Source organism: Limulus polyphemus, unplaced genomic scaffold (assembly GCF_000517525.1).
Source record: "Limulus polyphemus unplaced genomic scaffold, Limulus_polyphemus-2.1.2 Scaffold70, whole genome shotgun sequence".
NCBI lineage: Eukaryota > Metazoa > Arthropoda > Merostomata > Xiphosura > Limulidae > Limulus > Limulus polyphemus.
The window spans coordinates 1240909-1247639 of NW_013665680.1; the positions used below are offsets into that span (position 1 = coordinate 1240909).

The 6731-nt window shown below is 32.5% G+C and overlaps 1 pseudogene; it reads left to right on the forward strand.

Annotated features, from left to right (window-relative positions):
* Positions 1-6731, forward strand: part of LOC106465784 — a 154667-nt pseudogene that overhangs the window by 103212 nt on the left and 44724 nt on the right.

A 6731-nucleotide genomic window follows, 5' to 3' on the forward strand; every position in this document is an offset into this window, starting at 1 on the left:
CAGTTTCTGTTACATTTGTGGAAAATATATTACAGTTTCACGAAGGAAAAATGTCACACGTGAGGTAAAGGTAGTTTAATACCACTATTTTGGATGTAACATTGATAACTACGAAACATATTGAGCTTCACATATGTGCTGTACAGTTTGCACATCCGGCTTGACACAGTGGCTGAATAAGAAGAGAGCAAGTATGCCACTTGCAGTTCCCATGATAATGGCATGAGCTCATAGATCATCTAACTAACTGATATTTTTGCATGACTAATGTTTCTGGATATTCAGGCAAAACTGAACAATACATTAAATGTCCAGATATTGCATCTGCAATAAAACTAGAACCTCATGGATTCATGGTTTTTCAGTGTCACATATACCAGCGAACTATAAAACAGGAGAGTTATCCCATGAAGAAGACAATGAATCATCTTCATTCACTTCATCTAGTAATTCTATTCCTGGGGCACCTCAACATAAACTGACTCATCTGATCACACAAGAAGAGCTAAAGGATCTGATTCATGACTTGTCTCTATCAAAACAGGATGGGGGAACTTCTTGATTCTCGTTTACAGCAATGGAAGTTATTAGCTTCAGGAAAAAGAGTTTCAATTTACCAAAGACGCCATGAAAGTTTTGCTTCTCACTACAGCATGCAAGATAGTTTGTGTTTCAGTACAAATGTTGACGTACTAATGGAAGAATTAGATACTGAACATCATCCTCAAGAATGAATCATTTTTATCGACTCATCCAAAGTCATTCTGAAAGCTATACTTTGCACAATGGGAACACTAAGCCATCGATTCCTGTTACCCAAACTGTGAACATAAAAAAAACTTATCAAAGCATGCAGATTATACTTGAGGTCATCAAACATGATCACCATGGGTGGAACATATGTGGTGATCTAAACTTTGTTGCACACTTTCTAGGCCTGCAGAATGAGTATATCAAACATTGTTGCTTTTTGTGTCTCTGGGACAGCTGAGATAATAAACATCATTTCAAAATCAAGGAATGGCCAGTGAGAGAGAATTAAATACCAGGGAAACAGAATATCGAGTATCAACCTTTAGTGAATCCTCAAACTGTATGCCCATCCCACTTCATATTAAAGTGGGACTCATGAAGAATTTTGGAAAAGGAATGAATAAAGATGGTAATGATTTGAGGTATCTGTCTCAAAAGTTTCAAAAATCAGTGAAGCAAAATTGAAAGGAGGTATCGTTTTGTTGGGTCAAAGATTCGGGGACGACCAAAGAATGATGATTTTGAAACAGAACTCAATCAGAAAGAATTTGCAGATGGAAGTCATTCAAACTGGTTGTCAAAAATTTCTTAGGAAATCACAGAGGTAAAAACTATGCTGTAATGATTGATGACATGCTCGAGAAATACAGGAAAATGGGATCTAGGATGTCACTTCTTATACTCGCATTTAGAATTATTTCCAAATGATATAGATGCAGTGAGCGATGAGCATTGTGAGCACTTCTACCAAGATATTTCTACAACGAAAGGGCGATAGAATCCTGCGATGATGGGAGATTACTGGTGGTTCTTACAGCGTGAAACTGAGAACATACATTAAAGGCACAACAAGTCAAGCAGATATTTTGTTAATAAAAAATAATACCATGATGAAAGTTTTGAACATAGCCTTAATGTATTTTCAGTATATAATCTTATTATATTCATTGCTGATCTTAAATTGATATTGCTATTATGTGTTGTTTTTGAACATTCTTAAATGCATTTTTCAATTAAGAAAGTTATTAAAGAAAATGTTATTATTTTCACGATATATAACAATATTTTGAACAAATCTATCATACTCGAAAGTTAGTTAGTAATTTTCAACGTGATTTTTAGAATTAGCATCACCAAATTACTCAGTAACAGTTGCATTTTGTCAAGTAGCAGAATTTGGTCTAACGGTAGCATACCTATTCCTTCTTCCGGTGAACTTTCCAACGTAATAACAAGAATAATAACTATCATGATTCAATCTATTCTAGCTTAAGATTATAAATATCTAGGGCCCTTGATAGCAACGTTCGATTCTTTAACTCCACGTTTGTCTTGGCGTTACATTAAAATTGCGAATTTTATTTGACAATCAGTATAATATGAATAATTTTACTTAAAGATACGTTACATTGTAAAATAAAACATGTCTGTTCTGATAGATATTTACTGTGTAGCAGTTAGAATGTTAATTCCAACATAACACCCTAAATAATATAAGGATTTTTCATTCTTATAAATAACTTCATTCTAAGATTCCTTAATCTTGAAATGCCCCCCAATGGCACATCAGTATGTCTACGGACTTACAATGCTAGAAATCGAGTTTTGATGCCCATGGCGGGCAGAGCACAGATAGTCCATTGTGCAGCTTCGTGCTTAATTACAAACAAAAAACAAATACTCTTCAAACAGACATTCCTAACTGACCTACAATAAAATATTGAATATCTTTATTTTAACACCTATCAGGGTGTAACTGCTTTATACGTTCTGGTTAATGATTACGTAAATATACCAAATAAATCCTTACATTTGATAGATAACACCAGGCAACAACAAAAACAGTTTATCGACTGTATTAAGCTAGATCATTAGTTAATTTTAAAAAACTTACGATACTTTTCAATAAATGACGAAATGAAAATTATTATTACTCTAGAACGTAAGCGAGGGATGAGGATTACTTCAGTTACATAATTTAATATTTTTTTACGAGAACATTTATATTATATTGAAAACAATTTACAAACTAGAATTCTTAATATTATGGTACACAATATTGGGTAGATGATGGTTAACAAAACTTTGCAATATCTTTTCGATAAAATATATATATTATTGATTGTTTGGAATATTTTTTTGTTTTTATTAAATTATGACGACTTTTGGAAATATGGTTTTCATTATTGGATACACTTTGGCATTTGGTAAGAAGATAATGTTAAAATATATAACGCTGACCTGTAAAATAGGAAATCTTATGCCATAAGCCTAATACTTGTGATAAAAAATCATTTAGACTAGAGATGTTTTTCTTTTTATAATACGTTGCTCGTAATTTGTTCATAGCAGATTTCAAATGATAGAGCATTTCAGATGTTGTAGCTGGTTGTATAATAAACATTTTTGCCTTAATATACATGCATTTATGGTACTTCAAATTAATACAAGTATTATTTAGTAGTTATTTTTAAGTCTTGATTATGGCTACTCTGAACACTCTTACTATATTGTAATAAGTTATATTATATCTATCAACAGTTCTGTAGTGGAGACCACGGATGTCCAGCTGAACATGCGCGTTGGAATTCACACTGGTCGAGTTCTTTGTGGAGTGTTGGGCCTGCGGAAATGGCAATATGATGTGTGGAGTAATGACGTCACGTTGGCTAATAACATGGAAGCAGGAGGTGAGCCTGGGTAAGTTTACATTTTTTTTTTTTACAAGGCATCATAGAGTTTATGTCCACGCGAGTGTCCTCACAAAAAAATCACTAGATACATTTTGGTAGGTTTTATATTTTGAGGAACCCCATATCGATGGTTTTGATGTCATAAGAATAATTCATATCAAGGTTTGCAAATATGATAGTCAAGATAAATGCTCATATCGAAGTAATAATTTATTATATTAATTAGCTAAGATTTGTTTTCAACAATGAATAAAACATATATTCAGTAATGAAAACCAATTCGTGCGATATTCGAGCGGCAGTTGATGGGAGAAGGCAAAATTTCAGTTGATTGAAAAATTCAGTTTTATACATTAAAATTCAATTAGAGTTCGTTCAAGTACAACTGTATATATACTGACAAACACGGTCACTACAACATGATATGAATCATGAAGAAACCATGAAATACACTAAACGTAAAAATTTTCACTAAAAACTTTAGTACACACAGTAAAAAGTACATAACATTGGATTAAGAATATTTTTAAATATATAAATATCTTGGATGCTAGTTAAGCTCTACACACCATAGTATGAGATAGTGCCAACATCTGCCCGATTAGTCAATTCATTAATTAGTTATAATTAAATAATCATTACCGTTAGAAAAAGAAGGACAGTTTTTCGATAACGTTCGAGTTTAACGCATTCTCTTAATGCTAATTTTAACCATGTTATTTTAATCTGATTAAAGTCAGTGGTAATTATACGAACTTACAACGCTAGAATTCGAGACTCGATTTCCCGTGGTGAACATAGTGTATATAGCCCACAGTGTATCTTTGTGTTGCTCCAAAAAAAGCAAAATGAATTGATCTGAAGTGAAAGTGAAGCCTAATAAGCTCTTGTGTGGTCAAAGGTCTTTCCGGAAGCTTCATAGAACAAGCTAGATGTTTTATACACAACTTCTTAGTGTAAAATTATATTAGCAATAAGAATATTCTGAGTTAATCTTTTATATCAATTATATTTTGATGAAATATTACTTACATATTACTATTAAGAATATTCTAAGTTAATCTTTTATATCAGTTTTATTGTAATGAAATATCATTTATATATTGCTATTAAGTATTACGATCATAATTCATTTTAATTTTTATTCTATGGTAAAGTTTTTCCCTGTGGCTCATCGTTAAGTCTGAGAGCTTATAACGTTAAAATGGAGTTTCGATACCCGCGATAGGCTGAACACAGATAGCCATTTGTGCATCTTTGTGATTAACAACAAACAAACTAGCGAAATGTATTTTACATTATACTCTGCTCTAGTTCATTTTATGTTTTAATATCTACTACTCATTAGCTATACGCAGATATAGGAACTTCAATTTACTATTAAGCTTGCTTGAAATGAAAAACCGTTCGTAAATATTACAATCTGAAAATAGTTATACTCAATAAGTTATAAAATCAATCAGGAAGTTTTTACATAGAATGTGTTCGTTTCAACCGTAATGGATCGTGTTAAAATAGATTAAGTAAGCGTGTAAGTTGATGAGCTTCATCATTTGTATTCGCTTTCAATGAATTATATTATCGGCGAATATAAATACAAGTAAGTATTATGCTTTATTTAAATATTTTACAGTGAAACATTTATCCAAGTTTTGCGCAAGTTAAAACCCAATAAATGTTAACTGAAATTCACAACAGATAGGACACTGTAATAATAAAGACGCACAAAGAGCAATATACTGCATGAAATACTCACGAAAAGGTTTAAACAACATATCATTTATCAAGATTTTCCACGTTAATATTTATTATTGTCTGGCGTCTTTAAGGCAACGAAGTCTAGTGGGTTAGCGAGATGGCCTGTGGATCAGAAGGTCCAAGGCTCGAACTCGCGATATGCCGCAGAACACGCACTTTCAACTTTAGGCACGTTATAAAAGTGACAATCAATCCCGCAATTCGAGTATGAGTAATCATGTAGATAGAAGGTGCTAATGACTTGTTAACCTTCCAAATTTTACGCCTAAACTACATAACATTTGCTATATACCTAATTTGTTTTCTGCATTAATTTGATATACGCATATTTCAGGCTTACAATATGTTCCAACATAATAAGTTATATTAATTTCCATTATATTCAAGTTCAAGAAGGGGAAATTGCAGAAATCCATGTGCTTGTTTTATTCTAAACGGAATCTTATGTGGTTTAGGCGTAAAATATAGAAGGTTAACAAGTCAGTGACACCTTCTGGCGAAATAGCAAAAATCCATGTGCTATTTTAAATCTAAGCGGAATCTTACTTTCCTAAGAACAGATCGAATGCGTAATGAGCATTTTCAGATCAGATCATGCAACAGTAAAGCCAGAACAGCATATAAAATTAAAGCTAAGTAGATATACCAAACTGCAGGCTGTACATAGTTAGTGGAACCGGGGCTACTAAATACATTAAATATTAATTCACTACATGTACTAGTGTGCAAATCCAAACGAGGAAACCTGCCTCGAGTTCATCATGAAGGGAAACATTATGTTGATTAATATCATTATCTGAACATAAGTCGATAGTGTGATATAAATTATTACTGTAACTTTGCAGCCCAACTATATATCCGTTGAAATTACATAATTAACTCCTGTTTACGAATATTTTGATGTTTCTACATTATTATTTTTCATTGTTTTTAAACACGATGCACTAATTTTGTAGAACGTTTTTTGTTGTTTTTTTCTCAGAGAGCATTTTTTAATGTGTTTTATATAACCCCACAGCCAGGTTCACATCACTCAAGCAACACTGGAATTTCTTCGAGACGAGTATGAAGTGATACCAGGCCATGGAGGTAACCGAAACTCCTACCTAAAGGAACAAAATATCAAAACTTACTTTATTGTTCCTCCACCATCCCGTAGAAAGGTGAGTTTTGGTAACTCAACTAACTTAACTTTGTTATTATTCATGAACATAAAGAATCATTAGAACGATTTAGATAACTTTACCTTTTAGAGGGTAAATCTTGTGGGTAGAAAATGCGTTTAAGCAAGATATTAACTTATGTAGGTCTACACTGACAAATGCCCGATTATGAGACAAATTTCTGCGTTTTTTTTTGTTTTCATTCTTATTCCTTCATTTCAAGAATATCAAGTAAAATTCAAGGAAGTTTATTTAATCGGAAAGTTCAGAATAAGGCGGGTGATAAAACTAGTGGAGTGTGCTGTGTTCGGCTTAAGGGAGCTTAAAAATTAGCTTGTTTGTTTTGAATATCGCCCAAAGTTAC